Source organism: Protopterus annectens, chromosome 2.part2, assembly GCF_019279795.1.
Source record: "Protopterus annectens isolate FY-2018-M chromosome 2.part2, PAN1.0, whole genome shotgun sequence".
In the NCBI taxonomy this organism is placed as follows: domain Eukaryota; kingdom Metazoa; phylum Chordata; order Ceratodontiformes; family Protopteridae; genus Protopterus; species Protopterus annectens.
Genome location: NC_056730.1, coordinates 995,276,722 through 995,298,277, shown reverse-complemented (window position 1 = coordinate 995,298,277; position 21,556 = coordinate 995,276,722).

Here is a 21,556-nt window from a genome sequence, read left to right as displayed (position 1 = left end):
ATATGGAACAAAGGCTCATTTGTTGTTAAAGTCATAGTGGAGAACAGTAAAAAATCGAAAAATCTAAGTATGGCATGGAAAGACTAAAAAAAAGCATTTGGTAGTATCCCACATTTGTGGAGGACAGAGTGCTTACAAATGTATAAGGTACAACCTATACTGATAAACTCATTACAGTGACCATGAAGCAGTTGCAAACCATTTTACAGTTAAACCATGATAAAGGACAAATTATTATTCTAGGGATAAAAGTCCAAAGGGGGTATTCCATGGTGACTCTCTGTCACTGCTGCTCTTTTGCCTTGCCATTAGCCTATTAAGCTGTCTGTTTAACAGATTAGGTCATGGCTATAATTTGGCTCCCAGAAAGCAACAAAGTGTAAACACTTATCATCTTCTCTTTGTCAATGATTCAAAACTGCATAGCTCATCAGATAAGGAACTGAAAACACAACTGCAAGTGATCAAAACTTTTCAGATGATACAAGAATGTCATTTGATCTTGATAAATGTGCAAAAGCAACCTTTAAAGCAGGAAAGCTGCAGCAGAAAGAATACATCAGTTTGGGACACGAATGCGATAAAAAAGAACTTGAGCAAGATGGATTGTATAAATATTTGGGAACTGATGAAGGATCAACAAAAAAACATGAAAAAATGCAAATAAAACTCCATAAGAATATTTTAGAAGACTTAAATTAATCCTGAAAACAGCTTTGGCATCTAGGAACAAAGTTCAAGCTATAAACCAATTTGCGCTTCCTGTCTAAACTTACAGTTTTGGAGTGATTGACTGGCCCCAAAAGATGTTGGATACATTAGCTAGGAAAACAAAAAGGATGCTTTATGCTCATCAGATGATTTATAAAAATGAGTGCATACCAAGATTATATATTCCCCATTCTGAAGGAGGTATGGGCCTCCTTGAAACTGATTACATGAATAGATCTGCAATCATGGGACTGCATACATATCTGTTGACCTCATAAGACCCAAACATAGTGGAAGTATTGAAACATGAGGAGAATAAATTTAAGATGACTTCCCTGCTTAGTCTAGCAGAAGCATATCAGTGTCAAGCGGGAATGGAAATTATACCAGAAGTAGATAAAAATCAGACATCAACTGAAAGTGCCAAAAAACAAAAGAAACAGTATAAGGTGAAGGATCAGATGAGAAGGCAAGAAATTTGGAAAATGCATAAATATAGTTGCAAGTATAGAAAACACCTGGAATAACCTCATGTTGATCAGGATCAAATGTCGGAATGGTTAAGGAGGGGAGAATTCAAACCAAAAGATGAATGTCTAAAACTGGCAGCCCAAGACAGTGGACATCATCCAAGCTGGTTTACAAAGCCCATTGAACATGTGGGAGAAACAGACAAATGTAGGTTTTGTAAAACAGAATTGGAAACAGCTGCATACTTTATTGCTAGATGTGACATACTAATGGCAGAAGGACTGTATACTGAAGGCATAATAATGTGACAAGACAGTTATTTGGGGATTGTACTAATTATAATGCTAAAGTAGCTGAAAAACACTGGAAACGTGAGCCACAAAGCATCTTTGAAAATAATGGTCTGCATCACACGATCACCAGATATAGTGGTCCATGAAAAGAAGGCAAAAGTAGCATTGATCATTGAAATCACTATACCCAGTGTCATATTTTATGACTTTATGTCTTGTGTACAGAGAGACATAAAGTCATAAAATATCAGGATTTGCAGGCAGAAATGAGAGCAATGTGGAAGAAAGATACTCAGACAGTTCCAGTAGTAGTAGTAGGGGCAACGGGTCTTATAAAAAGAGTCTATAATCGTATTTAGATATGTTACCAATACAAGTAATTCCATGCAAATTGCAGAAGGAGTCATTGCTGGGGACATTGCGGGTGCTGAGAAGAGCACTTCTGCCTGACATCAAAGATTGAAACAATACTAATTTCAAGAATTTTAATCATACTTTTACTTACAAATGGGGTCCATACCCATCATCATATTAGAAACCCAAAAGATTTGGAGAAATTAAATAGAAAGAATCTACACTCGTATTTAGATATGTTACAGATACATGTAACTCTGTATGAATTGCAGAAGGGGTCATTACTGGGCAAATTGCAGGTGCCATGATGAGCACTTCTGGCTGACATCAAAGATTGAAACAATACTAATTTCATGAACTTTAATCATATTTTGACTTAGGAATGGGGTCCATTCCTGTCATGGTATTATAAACCCAAAAGATCTGGAGAAATTAAAAATTGAAACATTTAGAGAAATTAAAAAAGGTAGAAAGTTAATTTGTTTTTTGGCCTCCTCAAGACTCATGGCTTGCTCTTAAACTAGATGTTCAAATAAACTGGTGTACTCTATTGTACTTGTGATGGATGCCTTGATATCCTGCTTTGGAGTGTTTAAAGAGGCTTAGAAATCTTGCATTGAAAGCGTTAGTTTATTTATGGATGCTGTAGGCAGGGTGATTTCTGATGCTGCAGGTTCCCAAGATTGTTGCTGAAGGGAGTTTGTGGAACCTGATGCAGAGCTCTGCAGGACTAAAAAATGGGACCAACTTCTTTGAAATATATTTCACTGGACTGTTGACAAAATTCCTCAAGATTTACTTTCTCCATGACTGATTGCTTCTATGATCCTATGATTCTATATAACATAAGCTGCCAGCTGATTAGTAGATGTATGTTCTATCTAAAGTGCTGCAGTTAAATGACTTCAGAGCAATTATTGTCTGGAGCTTGAAATTTTAGTACCTACATGATCAAATCCAGAAGCCCATGCTAAGTATTTCTATAATCTTGACATTCACAGAATCAATATAGATGAACCCTGTAAACAATCAATTTTGAATAAACACTTAGAAAAGAATGAGGGCATATTTTACCTCTTTGGAAGTTTGATGAGCCTGAACATTAATCCAGTAACTTCAGCATAAAAACTTTCGATCATTCTTTGCAGAATTCTTATTGGTGACAACCATAGGTTACTGTTGATGACAGTCCTAGGCATTTATAGTGATGTATACATACTGTATTATTGAAAACAATGTCATATTTGATGTGTTTAATGTGCCCATTTGAACATAGCATGTCAAATTTTAAAATTGGTTCTAATATGCATCAAGCCTTCTCACACTTATTTGTATGACCATTAAATCAGAAAAACAATTTCTATACCTTTCAGGTTACTATAGAGCATTTCTTTGATTCAGACAGCTTTAACATTATGTCTCATATAATCATATATGCACTTGAGTTTAATATTTTAACTATGTTTAGCTTCTTATTTATTTGTTTATACATTTATTATCCTCATAGATGCACTGCTCTAAAGACTGTTTTCGGGTGAGAAGCAGAACTGAAGCTTTTTGTTGGTTCAGTCTCTTCAAGTATATTGGGTTTCTAATACCATGATGGGAATGGACCCCATTCTTGAGTCAAGGTGAAATTAGAATTCTTGAAACTAGTATTGTTTCAGTTTCTTTCAAACTTGCAATATACCACTCATTGCCTACTTCATACAGGAAAATATGTATTGGTAGCACATCTAAGTATGACTATAACTTTATTTTTATTAGGGCTATTGTTCCTACTACTATTGGCGCTGCCGGGGTACTTTCTTCCTCATTGCTATTGTTTCTGCCTACAAATCCTGGTATTTTTATGACCTCGTGTCTCTCTTTAAGTAAGATACTGTAGCTACTAGGTGTAGTAATTTCAATGATCAATGCTACTTTTGTCTTTTTTTCATGGGCTACTATCTCTCTTTTTATTTTTTTTTCTCTAGTTTTTGAGCTGTTGGTAACTGGTGATTCCATGTTATATATACTTCATTGTCTGCTAAAAGTCTTTGTGGTTCATGTTTCAATGCATCTCAGCTATGTCTACATTGTAATGTTTGCTCAATCCCAATGCAACAGTCTTGCCATTTTTCCTTATAGTTTTTCTTTTGTTTTTGGCACATTGAGTTGCTGTCTGATGTTTGTCTTCTGGTTTGATTTATTTCCCATTCCCACTTGATGCTGAAATGCTTCTGCTAAGGTAAGCAAATATGTCATCTTATACTACTTCTCTTCATGTTTTAAAACGTTTACTATGTTTGGCCCTGATGCATTAATGTAGATCTATATATGTAATGAAGTTAGTGGAGGCCCATGCCTCCATCAGAGAGAGGAATATATAATTTTGGTATACACTGATTTCTATATATCATCTGATAAGCATGAAGCATTTTTTTTGTTTCATGTCCAGTTGATCCAATAGCTCTTGGGGCCAGCCAATCACCACAAAACTGTAAGTTAGATCAGGAAGAGCAAATTGATTCATAAACTGTATAGTTAGAATGATGCACATGACAGTAACCTGATATTAGAAGTTTAAATGTAGTTATTTATAAGAATGCATTTAAATTAAATTGAAGATGTATATGCTTTTAAAAAAAGTTAATTGATTAATTATATGTGTCTATATTGAATTGAATATAAAGGAAGGGAAAACTAGAATGTAATTATTCTTTGAAGGCGAAAGGCCGAGTTACCAAATAAAGTGGCAAAGAAAAAAGTCTGCGATTCTGCCTTGTGAAGCTTGCTATTTGTGTTTTTCTTGGATTTGTGAGACTGTGAATGTTTTTTTGATTCATAAATTGGGCTTTATTCCTAGATATCAAGGTATTTTTCATTATTAGTTCTAGTCTTATGGAATATTCTTTACTGGGCTTTATTCTCATTTGTTCATGTTTTATTGTTGATCCTTCATCTATTCCCAAATATTTATGCACTCCCTCCTACTCAAGATGCTTTTTATCACAATGCTGTTACAGGTTTATATGTTTTAATGCTGCAGCTTTCCTGTTTTAAATGTTGCTTTTGCACATTATCAAGATCAAATGCCATTCCTATATCATCTGAGAAACTTTGAACTATTTGAAGTTGTGCTTTCAACTCTTTATCTAAAGAACTATACAGTTTTAAGTCATCCACAAAGTAAATGAAAAATCGTATTGTCTTTTGGGAGCCAAATTATATCCATAGCCTAATCTGTTAAGTAAATAGCTTAGTAGGTTAAGAGCAAAACAAAACAGAAGAATTGGCAGAAAATCACTCTGGAATACTCTCCTTTTCATTTTTATCCCTGAGATAATAATTTGTCTTTTGTTATGGCTCAGCTGCCCAGTGGTTTGGTCCTGTTTCATGGTCACTGTAATGTAACTGATCAGTATAGTCTGTCTTATATATATCTAAGCATTCCTCTGCCCATTAATGTGGAATGATGCCTCTTTTTGTTTGTGTTTTGTAATCTGTTCATACCATACTTAAATTCTTCCTCTTTTACACATTTCTCTATTATGGCCTCATTTAGCTTCAAATATTCTTTTGTTGTATTGACATAAATGAGTTTTCTCCCTAAATAAGTATAGCTCTGTCTGCATGAATGCCAGTGCATAGTCTGTCTATTGTCAGAAGGCAAGTTTTTGGTCTTTAGTTCTTAAGATGGTTTGCAGGTTCACTCTTAAAGAGGATTATGTTATCTTTCTGTTGCTAACAATGTTGGTGTCTGTTCAGGATGAGCATATGAATAATTCTTTCCCAGGTTCAAATCTTGGTGCAGAGATGTTTGTGATTTTAGCCAGAAGTTAGGTATTACATCTGGGCTTAGAGTTTTCCATTTCTGAACTTTTCTTATTTTTGTCTCCGCTTCTGTGGCCGTTACTTCATCCCATTTCATATTGTCTACATTAGAGCTCCTTACAATTTCATTGAATTCTTCTGCCCATTCAGCATCTTTGTTATGTTCAAAAAGGTCTTCCTAAATACTTCTTGAAAACGTGCCTATTTCTCTTTTTTTGGTAGTGTTTCTATTCATTTTACTTTGTTTCTCAATTCTCCATAATATCCTTTCTTTGAGTCATCAATGAACTGTTTATTTTGTATCTTTTCTTTAAATTTATCTATATACCTTCTAATGTTTTTTTCTGCATGTGATGATATATTAGTTTATTATTGTCAATTCTGAATGATAAATTCTGGTTGGTTTTGATATCGTGCTTTGGATTTACCATGTCTACCTTTCTAAGTATTTTTGATTGCCTTTTCCCTTTTCTATATTCTGCTAAAAGTGATACTTCTTGTCTTAATTGCTTTATATTTTTCTCTATGTGATTCTTCCAAGACATTTTACTTCTTCCCTTCATTCCTTTCTTACTGTTTAAGTATGGTATGAACAGCACTACCAGGTTATACTTCATACCATGCTTTTTGGCCCCAAAACTCGGACCGAACCACAAAAGAAGGGGTAGTATCCATATTCATGAAAGATACCCACACCTCCAGGTTAGTGGCACTGCACGAAGCATCGGAGACCATCCATGTGTAACTAACAGTGGGCAAAACTACCTTTCAGTTTGTAGCCTGCTACAGACCACCCTCCCAAACACAGGAATCCCACTCGGCTTTCCTGAGAACACTGGAGAATATTAAGGTTTCTCCAAACACTATTATATTGGGTGACTTCAACTACCCAAACATTGATTGGGAAAACTACTCAAGCCCCAACACCCTCGCCCAACGGTTCCTAGAATTTATAAACTCAAATGCTATGGAACAACTGGCCACCACTCCTACAAGAGGGGAAAACATATTGGACCTGGTCATCACCAACATGGGGTCTCTATGTTCCACATCAGAGGTATACCCCTCATTGGTAAGATCAGACCATAAATTAATCTCACTGGACATCCATATGCCATCCCCACACCCAGCCAAGAAAACCACGGTGAAGAACTTCTCAAAAGCAAACTTCACACTTCTCAAAACCAAGGTGGAATCCTTCAAAGCCCCCGGGCCAGTGGAAAATATGGCTCAAAATGCAGAATCTTTTACAAAAGCATTCTATGGACACCTACAGGAATACATGGAGCATGCTATCCCAAATAAAACCAAGACTCCCTCCTCCAAAGGCAGGAGACCTGTCTGGTGTACCCTGGCCATAAATAAGTTATACAACAGAAGGAGGAAGCTACTATATGATAGAGTAAAATCCCAAAAAGGGAAGGCATCTCTGATCAGTACTAGCAAGAAACTATGATCCCTCATAAAATCATCAAAGGCCAGCTTCAGAAGAAAAATTGCACAAGACACTAAAGATAATCACAAGGCCTTCTTTAGTTATGTCAGGATCCTGGGGAGGCAACTCCCAGATATGCTCTGAGTTAGTGCAAAATGACAAAAAATACACTGAACCCACAGACATTGCCAACATCCTGGCAGAAATGTTCAGTGCAAACTTCTCCCCCCTTCCCCCCCAAAAGAGCAAATGTCTATCCCAACAGAGTGTAGGCTCCCTGAGATCACAGATGCACAGGTGAGAGCTGCCCTCTCCAAAGCAAAAAACACAGCATCAATGGGACCAGATGGTGTCCTGGGCTGCATCTTACATGAGCTCCAAGAAGAACTAAACCCTCACATAAAGTCACTGTTCAATCTCAGCCTTACTACAGGATATGTACCCAAGGAATTGCGTACAGCAACAGTGGTCCCACTCCACAAAGGTGGTGCCACAACAGACCCTGGAAACTATCACCCTATAAGCCTGACTAGCCTGGTCTGCAAGGCTATGGAGTGTATCATCATGGAAATCATAAACAAAGACATTGGGAACCTCCAAACACTGGATCCTACCCAATTTGGCTTTGTTAAGGGCAGATCTTGCCTCTTGAACCTGGTCAACTTCTTTGAAACAGTTATCAAAGCCATAGATGAAGGGAAGGTAGTCCACACAGCCTACCTGGACCTCGCAAAAGCCTTCGACACAATGCCCCACTCAGGCATCATAAATAAACTCACCAGCTTAAATATCAACCCCTATGTCACAAGATGGGTTGCAAACTGGCTCAGGGATAGAACCCTCATGGTCAGAATTGCAGGTGCCATGTCAGACTCTAAACCAGTTACAAGTGGAGTCCCACAAGGCTCAGTCCTGGGACCTCTCTTGTTCGGTATATATTTCTCCGAGGTACAGGCTAACATGGGTGGACTATGGCTGACTAAGTTCGCAGATGACTGCAAACTGGGTGCCATAATTGACTCTCCGGCTGACACAAGCATCCTCCAAAAGTGTCTCACAGAGATGGATAACTGGTGCCAGAGCCATGGCCTAAAGCTAAATGCCAAAAAGTGCATAGTCATCCCCTTTGGGAAAAACAAAGTGCCGACAAATTACCACATAGGTGGTAATCCATTATGTACGGAAGAAGTAATTAGGGCCCCAAGTAGATAGTAATCTCTCTTAGAAAGACTTTCTATATAGCCCACCTTATCACAAAAGGGTTCACATCTAGATCAAGAGAGGTCATTGTGCCCCTCTACTCATCACTTATCAGGCCCATAATTGAATACAATGCCCCGTTTGGGATGTACCTTACCCGACACCTGCAGCAACTGGAAAGACCCCAAAAGTACCTCACCAAGAGGATCAAGGGACTCAAACAGATGCCCTATGCAGTTCGGCTAAAGAAACTCCAGCTTTACTCAGTTGCGTACCGCCTACTCAGAGGTGATCTGTGTCTGACGTATAAAGCCATGTCCAACCCAGAATTAATGGACATGCTCCACCTCAGGAAATCCAAATCCCTTAGAGCTACACGCTCCAGGGACTTGAACCTCAGAACAGAAATAAATAGGGCATGCTGGAGGGACAGATTCATATCCCAGAGGCTCCCCTCACTCTGGAACAAAATCGCAATCCATGTTAGGCAGAGCCCCTCACTGACACTCTTCAAGAGAAATCTTGACGAGTGGATGGGAGATTGTAAGTTTACCCCTGGGATCTCTTCTGTGTCCCTGCTAGACAGAGGTACAGTAAACTAACCTTAATAGGGCTACCTTCTGTGACCTACTATACAGAGGCACAGTCAACTAATCTAAAAGGGTGGCAAAAGGCAAACACACTCCGGCTAGGCTTATAAATGCCCTAGGGCAGATAGCCTAGTATCAACCTATGAACCTATGTTCTTTTTTGTGGTAATACTTTATCCATTGTTAGTTCAGCTACACATCAAATTAACATATTTATCTTTGTTATTTCATGTGCATTTCTCTTAATAGCCCTTGATAGCCCTGATTACTGTGCTCATCTATTTTACCAATCTTCTCACATTTTAGAACTTACTTACTGTCTGTAATCTATTTCTTTTATCCACCTAAATATGTGCATCTACCTGTATTAAATCAAGCAGGTATTCCCTCAAATCATTTTCTTTTGGATTTAGAGCATCTTCTTCAATCTCTGTTTCCTGTGAGTATTCAGCAGAAAGTTCCAAAAAAATCTTCATGTGACATATCCTGTTCAAATGTACCATGCTTCATCTTCTGCTTCTTCATATGGGAGCTCATCTGCTCATCATTCCGCAGCTTTAGCTATGTCAGAGTTGCCACTGTTTTCTGCTACTTCACTTGTTATACAGCTTCAACTGGACTTTCCTACTGCTGTCCTACAGAAGGCTCCAGGGTATCATTATGTGGCAGATATTCTTCAGATGCCTCCTGCTCCACCTATTGCTCCTTATTCTGGGAGCCTATTATTTCATCATGATGCAATATTATCTGAATTGGATTCTTCAATGAAATGCTTCATTAAACAGATAACCCATAACTTCAATTTCTATTTGTTTAAATTACTGATCTTCTTTTCTACAGCCTCCATTTTTTCTTTTTCTTTTTGTATTGTGAAAATTTCCATATCTGACTGCATTTGTCTGTAGTCACTTCATATATCTTTTGAGCTACTTTTTATGTTAACTATTGTGGCTTTTGCTTTTGCATAAATATTGCACAGGGTCTATATTACCATGTTGAAAGACATGTTCGCCGAACACATCTTCGTTAACACGGAAATATCAACCTACCAAAATCCTGAACGGCCAAGTCAGAGAATTTTTTCCCAGTAGAAAAAAATTGCTGAGCCATCATCTGGGATTTGCCCTTTTCCCCACTGTAGTGCAATGTCAGAGTTTGATATATTTAGTTAGGGGGGTGGGGGCAAAGCAAAAGGTGTTTTTTTTTTTCTTTGTATGACTGAGTGATTTTTTCCCCTGGGTAAAAATTCACTGACTCTGCCATTCAGGATTTCGGCATTTCAATATTTCCATGTCAATTGAGATGTATTTGGTGAACATGTCTTTCAACATGATAATATAGACCCTATTGCACCATACTAGATTAGAGTTACCACCTGTCCCACTTTGCGAGGGCAGTCCCTCTTTGGGCAGTTGTGTCCTGCAAAAAAATTGAAAAAATGGCAAATGTCCTGAGATTTTAGGACAAAATTATTTCCTATATGTTATGTAATAGTTGTATAAAATAGTTATTCTGTACCTGAAACATCTAAATGTTATAAGAAACAGAATAAGCAACTAAAATGCTACAAGAATAAGCTTTTATGTAGGCAAAAAAGTGAATTTATGTCCTTTGTCCTGGCAGTGGTTATGTGTTGCCCTGCAAAATCTGACGTTTGTACCAAAAATGTGCCACTTTGGGCATTTGAAAAGGTGGCAACCCTATACTAGATCTGTTTTTGTTTCCCATGTTTATGTTTCTTGTTCATACTTTTCATACTTCCTCTGTCACTTCTTGTCTCTGGCCCAAAGTTTTTTTTGTTTATATAATGTTTTTTTATGGATCTGTTGTATTAATATATATGTTTTACCTGAAGCTTTTGGCAGTATTTCATGTATTTTTTTTCTTTCCTCTTATTTCTTTCTTAATATTTATGAATATTCTCTATCTGGAAATTGTGGGCTTCTGACATAACAGTAATAATACATGACGTCTCCCTTATCAGTAATCTACTTTGTCATCTTTATGTTTTTTTTTTTGGCCTGTCAGTTTTTTTTTGTTTTTTTTTCTGGATGACTTCTTCCCTCTGCAAAAAACAGGGCCATCTTTTTCTAAAACACAAGGGCTATCTTAAGCCCATAATGTGAAACACAAAAGTAAAAAATACAAATTTGTACATAAACAATGCAGACAGTATGAATGTAAACACAGACAAACCTGTACACAAATGAGACTGTAATTTACAATAAATAACATGCAAAAAGTTCATTATATCTATGTGTAACATATATACTCCACTATATACAAAGCAAGTAATATTAATGGTGAATGACAATAGATAAGTAATCTAATAAACTTAAAAGCTAAAAAGGAAACAAAATTAGAGAATGAACTTTAAGAAGATGGAAGCAAGATTAAAAGAATCAAATATAAAGTAGGAGGAAGTGTTATGGCCAGGGGTTGAAGTGATTTTTAGAGAATAGTAAATTGGAGAGGTGTGAGAGAGTTATATATTCCAAGTAAGCAATAAGATTAAATTCTAATATGATGCAGGGATCTAAGTTTTAAGTTGCAAAGTGGGTGGGCTGAAGTGTGTGGCTTAACCATGATTGACAATGCAATGGCAATAATTGGTTTCTTTGTTGTGTTTCTTCAGGGACATCCTGGGGTGTAAGACTGTGGTATTACATCTGATATTCAGGGTAATTTGTTCCAGGATTATGGTTCTAGCTAAGGTTTGACTTCTAGTAAATGTGTTGTCCCATCTGACATTACAAGAGGATAGTAAACATTCTAGATACCCAATCATTTTTAAATGCATCTACCTTTAATGTAGTATATAAATATGAACAGAACTGCAATGCAGTAAAGAATTTTGATGGATGATTATGTCAACTCAATTGTTGCTCAGTGTCTAAGATTTCTGTGTATACATTCATTACCACTTTTGCATTGTTGATTGAGATGCATTGACACTTACTCTTATAGAATTGCAGATTCCTTATCATAAAGCAGAAACATAATAACTGAATCCCTTGTTCTAAATCAATTTATTTTAATACCTTGCATGCAGCATAGAAGCATTATATTTTATAACATAAACATTCTGATCTAAAGCTGTGTATTTACTTGAAAAGTTCAGTCCTTCAAAAATAGTAACATTCCTTTGAGTAAGACAGGAACACATTAATATTTATTCATTATGAAGTCACTTGTGAAATCATGTTAAATGTACAATTATTTAATTTTCAAGGCACAACATCTTTAGTCAGTTAGATTACAAACTACTCATATCAGTGCAATCAGACATATTTTTCTATGAATGTCCCCTTTACAACTGTTGAACAAGGATGCATAATGTGAACACAAAAGCACATAAAAATACTTAGATGCAGTTACACAAATGATACAAATTTTCTGCTGCAGTGGCACAAAAATGTATTCACTTTACAGCTCCGGTTAGCTAGTCATAAAACAGGCTAGACGGTGCAAGATGACTTTTTCTATATTACAAATATGTGCCATTGTTATTTGTTTATTTATTTTTTCTTCAAATTCTCATTTTCAGTTTTCATTTCTAATCTGAAGTTCAACTGAGCAGAGATGTCTTTAATACTAAATGAATCAACTAAATGCTTTAAGAGTGTCAGCTGCAGAAAACATTTTCAACAAAATAAACCTGAAAGTTGCCTTCATTCTTTTATGGTTATAAAATATATGGCTAATCTTTTTGTCTACTTTCTTTGGTTCTCCACTATACTAAAAGAAAGCTTGTCACTGTAATAGATTATCCCCCATGACTCTAGTGTCCTTGCTCCTGAGTGTAAATAAAATAGCAATCTCACTATCCATTTTCAATTAAGTACTAAAGATGGCAAGTCTACATTCAAGGTAGAACACAAACACTGCAAATCTTGAAGGATAGAGAACTTTATTTACTGATTCATAATGTTATGAAACTTACGTCATGTGTAGTTTGAGTTAAAAAAAGGTTTTTGATAAAATCGATATATTTGTGATAGCATTAACAAATGTATCAGTCTGGTTCCTAAAATATTTAACAGACACGTTGTTGTATATACTGTACACAGGTAGATATTTTATGGCAAATGCCAGTCACATGCTTATTTTTTTCAGAGATGATGATAATGATAATAATAATAATAATAATAATAATAACAATTATTATTATTATTATTATTATTATTATTATTACTATTATTATCACCATCATCATCATCAAGTGTGTGGCACTTTGTTACTTACGTTTGAAATGTAGCTTTCTGATATAGTACAATATGCTAAAAGATGAATGCATTCAGCTGTGCAGCATAAGCCTCTGAAGAATCAGATGTCACACTATTTTATTAAGAACATTCTGATGGGAGTCTCTGTGTTCCTACAGTAACAGGGAAATTGAAACTGAAATATATTAGCATATGATATATAGGGCAAGCATTTCATATTCCTCTGCTTTATAACTGTTGATTCATTTCAAAATGGCAGTGTTATTGAAAATAACTTGTTGCCCAATATATGCTGTCAGTCTTGATCAGCTAGTCACACGGCATGTGCAACAAAAATGAATATCTCACTTCAGATTGCAAATAATTTATTCATATTAATTTACTTTTAAATTGATTTTAAATATATGGGTAGAAAAAGGCTTTTATTGGACATAGCAATAAACTTACTTGTTAGAGCTGCTTATGACATGCTACAGTTGTGAAATTAAACACTTAATACTTTTAAGAATCATAACATTTTGGTCTATGTTGTTTTTTGAATAAAGTATCATAGTAGCTGGAATAAAATACATCTAATATAATGCTGATCAAGTTTACGTTATGCTGACTCATTGCAGTTTAATTAGACAGTTACTAAGAACTGTACATGTTAAAGTTCAAGGCTGAAATTAAATATGCTAAAATGGCACATTTAGAGAAAAATTCTATATTTCAGCAAAGGCTTTACAGACACAACCTTTTCTTTTAATTTCTAAATGAATAAATGGACTTTATTCAGATATTTCCTTATATCCATTCAGGTTTTATATACTTTATGCAAAAAAATCAATTGTCTGGGAAAATAAAAAAGGCAGCCATATAGCCTATTCATTTCACTATGCCATATGTCATTTCTTCTGTCATAGCAAAAATATTTTAGTGACTTTTTTTTCATTTTTACTATTCATTTTTTACTGATCTGTGTAACTTTTATTAACTGTTAAAATGTAAATTAATGTGGGTAGGATGACTTTGGAATGTATTCAGTGAAGGATTTTACACAAAGTTTACCGCTGCACAAACAATATAAATATTACGGCATTACATAGCAGCTGAATTATATGCTAATAAACCAATCCAAGATGGTGGAACTATTCAGCTAGCTGTAAAGGAATTGTGTATGCTTTGGGTAGTCATCTGTCCTATATTCCAAAACCTTTTGGAAAATAGCCACAGAAAAAATACACAGGAAAGTAAGAATGTTAGGGGCTGCAGCTACTCTTCTTCATGTATATGTACAACAGACTAATTACTATGCTGCTGCTGAAAGACTGTGGGCAAGAATGAGAAGGATAGACCCCATTTAACTTTTCATGTTTGCGTGAAGAGGAAATAGTAGAGCACAACAGGGTGGATAGAGGCACACTACATGAGCTCTGCAACATCTGCTGTCCTCATCTGAGACCAAGGGCAAACTGAAGAGAGCAGATACATGTGGAGACCAAAGTATTTGTAACATTTAGAATTTTAGCTACACAACTCTTTCAGAGACCCACAGGAGACATTCTGGGGGTTTCACAGACATCAGCATCCAGGATTCTACACCAGTTCTTGAATGTTATGCTGCAGCATGTCAGTGAATATATATATATATATATATATATATATATATATATATATATATATATATATATATATATATATATATATATATATATATATATATATATATATATATTGATGTTGTCATTCATATGTTCAGTGTTAAAGTGTAGATGTATTGTATCCCTACAACAGTGTATTCCTTTCTGGGATTTGAGCTACTGTGTTGATGTCCACTGCTGCCATTTCGTTACATGTTCTTTCAATAACAGCTGTAGTAATATGTATCCTGAGGACAGGGGTATGGGATGATGCTATGTATACTGTGACTCTGATAGTGGAGTATATCCACATTCTACACAGTTCTCATTCAACCATCAGAGTGACAGTTGCAGTATGGCACAGGTAGCATTTGGAAATGTTAACTAACATCAGGCAATATTGCATCATAGTGATTACATGGGCACATACATACACCTGGGTATATGTGATATACACAAACATATAACATTTTGAGATTTATCATCTGCAATATTGGTAAATTCATTGTATGCAGTATTGTGTTTCAATTCACAAGGATTATACAAGTGTTCCTCAGCAGCATTGTGTGATTGTCAGCATTTCTGCCATTAACAGTTCTGTATGAACCACATCCATCTCAGTTGTAATTGCTCCATATATCGTGTCAGGGCTCTCACCCACACAATTCCACTGATAAACATATAGGCATATGATGTACAACTGATGTAATGACGTGAAATAGGTAGAGTTCTATCACTGTTTTAATAGTTACACTGTGTCACATGTAAAAGAAATTTCTATATTGTATAGCTGCATATATAATTCAACGGGTTCATTTTATTTCTTGGTTTGCTGCACCAATCAGCCATTTGCAATTCCTTAGCCATGAAACTCCATGATATTTTCATTCCTGGAATATTAAATCACCATAAAGAAACTTCATAAGATGGCAGATCAGCAGGTGAAATTCTAGTATGCATCCATATTTACATCAAAATCATAATGGCTTATATGGGATGGCACATATGTACAGAAATAGATTTTTAATTCTATTTATCATGAGCTAATCTTTGACACAGGTGGCATGATCATGAATGACTATGCTTGGCATCCTTGAAACATGTAAAATATACATATAATGCACATGTTCAATTTCCTAGAAAGCAACACTAGAGTGACATTTTGTTTCAATGCAGATATACAGGAAGCACAACACTGTTAGCTAAGTTAAGTAGCCATAGATATAGCCAACCTGCTGGAAGATAGGTTCAGCAAAAACTTCACCCCTCTGTACCATCAGTCAATCAGGACATCCCCAGCAACTGCCTCCCTTCTCTTATCTCTAGGGACCAATTCATCACTGCCATCTTAAAGTAAAAAAATACAGCCTCCATGGGACCTGATTACCTCCCAGGCTGCATCCTACATGAACTCAGGCAGGAACTTGCAGCACCATTAGACACCCTATTAAATCAATGCCTGAGTACTGGCTTCATCCCAGCCAAGTGGAGGACAGCTACTGTCATCCTTTTGCACAAAGGTGGAGCATCCACTGATCCAGGAAGTTATAGACCCATCATCATAACTAGTCTGATCTGCAAAGCCATGGAACAAGGACATTGGCAACCTCCAAACACTTGATCCCACACAAGTTGGTTTCATCAAGGGGAGGTCATGTCTGTTAAATTTGGTTGACTTCTTTGAGACAGACACCAAAGCCATGGACAAGGCGAAGATGATGGACACCATCTACCTTGTCCTGGCCAAAGCCTTCAATATTATTCCCCACTCAGGTATAACAGATAAACTCTCTCAAATAGGCATCAATCCGTATGTTACCAGATGGGTAGCAAACTGGCTCACTGATACAAACCCACCTAGTCAAAATAGGTGAAGCCACCTCAAGCAGTAGACCCATAAGCAGAGGTGTACCCCAGAGATAGGACTTGAGGCCACTGTTGTTTGGGATATACTTTTCTGAGGTGCAGGCCAAAACCTGTGGGCTGTGGCTGACCAAGTTGGCAGATGACTGCAAGCTGGGCACTGTCATTAATTTCCAGAGTGATGTGGACATCCTCCAAGAAGGTCTCACTCAAAGAAATGACTGGTGCCAGAAACATGGCCTCAAACTGAATGACAAAACAATGCATCATCATCCCCTTTGGGGAGAGTGACATCCCTACAAATTATCACATTAATAACAAGGCCCTAAGCACACAATCAGTTGTGAGAGACTTGGCACCTATGTTGATAGCAAACTGACTTTTGTTCACCATATTGCTGTACAGACAGCTTTCTACATGGCCCACCATATTAGGAAGGGTATTTCATCCAAGGACAATCCCTGTATTCTTCCCTTATAAGACCCATTATTGAGTACAACACCCCTTTCAACATGTACCTCACAAAGCACATGCAGCAGCTGGAGAGACCACAGAGGTTCCTCACCAGGAGAATGCAGGGCCTTAAACATCTACCCTACACAGATAGGCTAAAAGCCCTGTCCATCTACTCAGTCTCATATAGTGATTGTACAAGTGGGTTAGAATAAGGGATGGGGATGGGATAGCTTTAATTTTGTGCATGTCTGTTATATGGTAAGTGTATCTAAGTGTCTAGTGTTATGGAACTGTTAAGAAAAGGGTTTTCATAGCATAATGTGTAGGGTTGGCTTAAGGGCAGGGTTAAGGGAAGGATTAAGGATTAAGATATGAGTAAGGCAGTGCAGCTTTTGAAGCCCCCCTGTCCATCTTTACACATGTGCACTAACCCATTAAAGCATGAGAAATTAGAGTTATTCCTGATATCCAGTGTTTTCAACCAGTCCAATCCCTGTGCTTTTAAAGTGCCATTAACCTCCAACTACAGTCATCAGTGTATCTCCCTTAAAGAACTCAACTGGCTATAACTCCCACAACTCCTTCACTTTAATCAACTCACCCTCACTCATAAACTTATTAACCACCCCCATACCATCCCTTCCCTTCAAACCCTTCTTCAACCCTATCACTCCACTATGCCCCTAAGATCAAGCAACAAAAATCAACTCACTGTTATCAAACCCAAAAACTCAGCAGGAGAAGCCATATTTTCATGTACCATATCTAAACTTTGGAAAAATCTTCCACCCTCTATAACTACTCTACCTTCCAGCAACCTTTTCAAGACTGCATTCAAATTCCACTTACATTTTCACTGGCTTTGTCCAGACTAACACCCCCACCCTTACCCCCCCTACCTAGACCCTTAACCCAACTATACTACCGCCACTACTAACCACAGTCAGAATTAGCTAGTTGTCTTTACATACCTTAAAATCTTATCTGACAACTTTGTTACCAATATTATAAACGACATAAAACTATCTTAACTTGCAACATTTAGTATATATACTGTTGATAATCAATATCTTGTTATTGTATTAAAGTCAATTACCTGTAATGTTGTTTACTATTGCTGCAACTTTGTATCTCTATTTATCATGTACATGATGTGGAGCTTTTCTTCCTGGGCATCTGCAGAAACAGGACCTGCGTCCAGTCAGAATTTCCCAGTAAACAAATATAAATAAAATAAATAAAAGAGCAATAGTGTAGTGGGCAGAGCATTTTCCTTATGAGCAGTCATTCCTGGTTCGAGTCCCACTCCAGTATAATCCATTTTCCATGTCAAATCACTGCATGATCAGTTTATTGTGTTGCATAACCCACAATAACATATATTTACAACATTTAAATATTTATAGCATATATTTGTGAACTGGAGTACTGCATTAAATGCAGATGTGAGGTGTCATTGTCATAATGTTGTAAAGTCCACAGATAATCACAAGTGCCCCATACAGTATATGTACATATGAATCAGGGATACAATGGAAGGTAAAATGTGTAATGAATGATAACCCCATACAGCTTCCAAATCCACCACCTTCCCAAGAGCCATTAGATATTGCTGTCTAAATTAGTACGGTGGTAAGCAGGATTAAGCACTGGTAAGCAAGCGTAAGCACTATTAAGCAGTAGTAAGCAGGATTAAGCATATCTAAGCAGTAGTAAGCGAGGTTAAGCCCATTTGTGTGGGGGTAAGCAATGCGCACCCAGGTTAAGCAATATTAAAGTTAACACTCTGTTAACATATTTAACCAGAGGTTAGCATTACTTACCCTCATACAACCTCGCACAAACCCACTTACAATTGCTTAAAAGTGCCTTAATCACTCTGTATGCAACAGTCGAGGTAGTTAACCACTAAGCCATCACAGCAGTACATAAGAATGAGGTATCACCAAAAAGATCCTCACTATAGGAAAATAATACTGAACATGTGAATGGAATCTATTTACAGTCTTATGTTGTATATATATAAAACCTACTACATAACATAAATATGTGAACTGGAGTACTGCAGTAAGCCCAGATGTGAGGTGTCATTGTAATAAATTGTTGAAATCCCCTAATAAAAACAAGGACCCCATGCAGTGTACATACACATGAATCATGGATACCAAACACATACATAACATGTAATGAATAATAAATCAATGCCACAATGCAAATATAATGCAACTTAAATGCAAATATAATGCAACTTAAATATTAAGCAATGCTAAGCATTGCTCACCCCAGCTTAGTAGGTGTAAGCAATATGTAGACCAGCTAACTCAATCTGCCCATTTGTATAGCCCTTTAAGCAATGCCGACCTTAGCTAAGCAGGTTTGCCCATAGCTTAGACTTTTTAAAACCATCTATTCATGGCAAAGTGCGGGAACCTGGTGCTATTTAAACCCAACAAGCAGGAATACATCTCATAACTGGTTGTAGCCTCCCCTTGTAGGCACTATGTCTGGAATGGGAAAGGGTGCATTTTGGGGTGCAATGCTGAGGCATCCAGGAGTCCAGTGTCATGGCAGGAATCCTTGTGAAAGACCATGACATGAGACTGATGCAGGGCCAGTACCAGGGTTCAAAATACAAAGCGGACGCCTGGGACCATCTCGCCCGTGACCTCAGTAGTGCCACTGGCATATCCCAAACTGGTGAGCAGGTCAGGCATCACTACGCCAACCTGAAGCAGCAAAAGAGGGATCTCTTGGATCAGTGGATCCAAGAGGCTAGGAGGGCAGGGGATGTCCCAGCAGTGTGTAAGTATCAGTCCAATACCCGTTTAATAACTGCCAGCTCATGTATATTATGGATAGGTATGGCTAAATATTCCTCTTATGTCTTTCACAGCGGCAACTGAGCGTGCTATGAACCAGGTGGTCCATGGATGTCACTTAGAGCAGTTACGACATGAGGCAGGTTAGTAATACTCTTGCAAGTACTGTCATAGGAAATAAATCTAAAAGTAGTAGTAAGTTAATTGCCTGTATAAAACATGTATTGTTTAAGGCATGTACGGCATACACCAGAGAATATGGCAGGAAGAGTCTCATATAGATTGTATGTAAATAAAAGCATAATAGCCTGTCAGTAAAGGTCTAACTGCTGGACTGCATGTGTTTACTCTAGTATCATATGGTAATGTAGATTTGCAATCACTTAATAGTACTGTTGTATTAAGCACTGTTACCCACACTACGCTACATAAATAAAATGTGTAGGAATGTCAGTATATGACTGGTGTAATCCCAAGAGGTCATAATAGTACAACTGAGAGAGACATAGACAAAAAAAAGTGATAAGACAGACAACAAAAAAAAATAGCACACAAAACTGAGACATCAACTATTGTATTTTTAGCACACATAGCCATGGTTCAAATCCTGGGAGTGGTAATAGGCTGCATACAGAATCATACCCCACAACTGTACAGATATGTCCAGAATCTCCATTAAATCGGCCCATATCTGCCCAGACATTTAGGCAGAAAACAAGAAATACAACCGATTGTAAGACATCTATAAGAACAAACCTGTCACTCCAGCAACTCCCCAAATTATTATAAGAGTAATAAGCCAAGTATGTCCCATCTACATTTCCATGCTGTCAAGCTGTGACCAGAGTGTGTACAGAAACAGAGTGAGATGTATGTGCATAATACTAATGTGAAATCTGGTAATTTGCATGGCAACATTCAGGTAGTGCTAACAAACATTGCTCTCACAGGTCTGTCAGATACGAACACTGTGCCTAGAAACAAAAGTTTGATATCCTGTTCTGGTACTGTGTACTCTGTTACTGTATGGCATTGTTAGTGTTGCAGTTGCTCTGAATAATAAGGTATCACTCATCACTGTCACCCACACTGTGCTACATAATATAACTGTCTAGGAAATCTTGTATAATAGTGTTGTAATACAAGTTCAGAATGTAAAACCACAGGAGAATTATAGACAGAAATCAGATAAGAGATACACAGCAATTTCTATATAGCACACACAACTGTGATGGACAGTGTTTTATTTTTAGCAGACACAACCATGGTATGAATCCTGGGAGTGGTAGTAGACTGCATTCAGAATCATACTGCACAGCTGTACAGATATGTCCAGAATGTCCAGTAAACTTGCTGGCTGTCACCCTGTCCCCCTGGCATATCAGTGTGCTAATCTCTGACATGTAGGCAGCATTTCATGTCATATAACTGACTGTCAGGCCTGTACATATTTGGAAAGTGTCAATGAAAACAAACCTGTCATTGTACAATTCACTAAAGGTTTAACAGGGCAATAGTCAAAATATGTCCCTGTTTACCCGCATGTGGTCAAGACATGCCCAGATTATGTGCAAAAAGAGATGGACAGGTATGTTCATAACATCAACCTGGAATCTGGGAGTATGTGTAGAAACAGTTAGTGTTAACAAACAAGTCCTCCACAGGTATACCAGGTAAGAGGTGTATACTGCAGGTAAAAC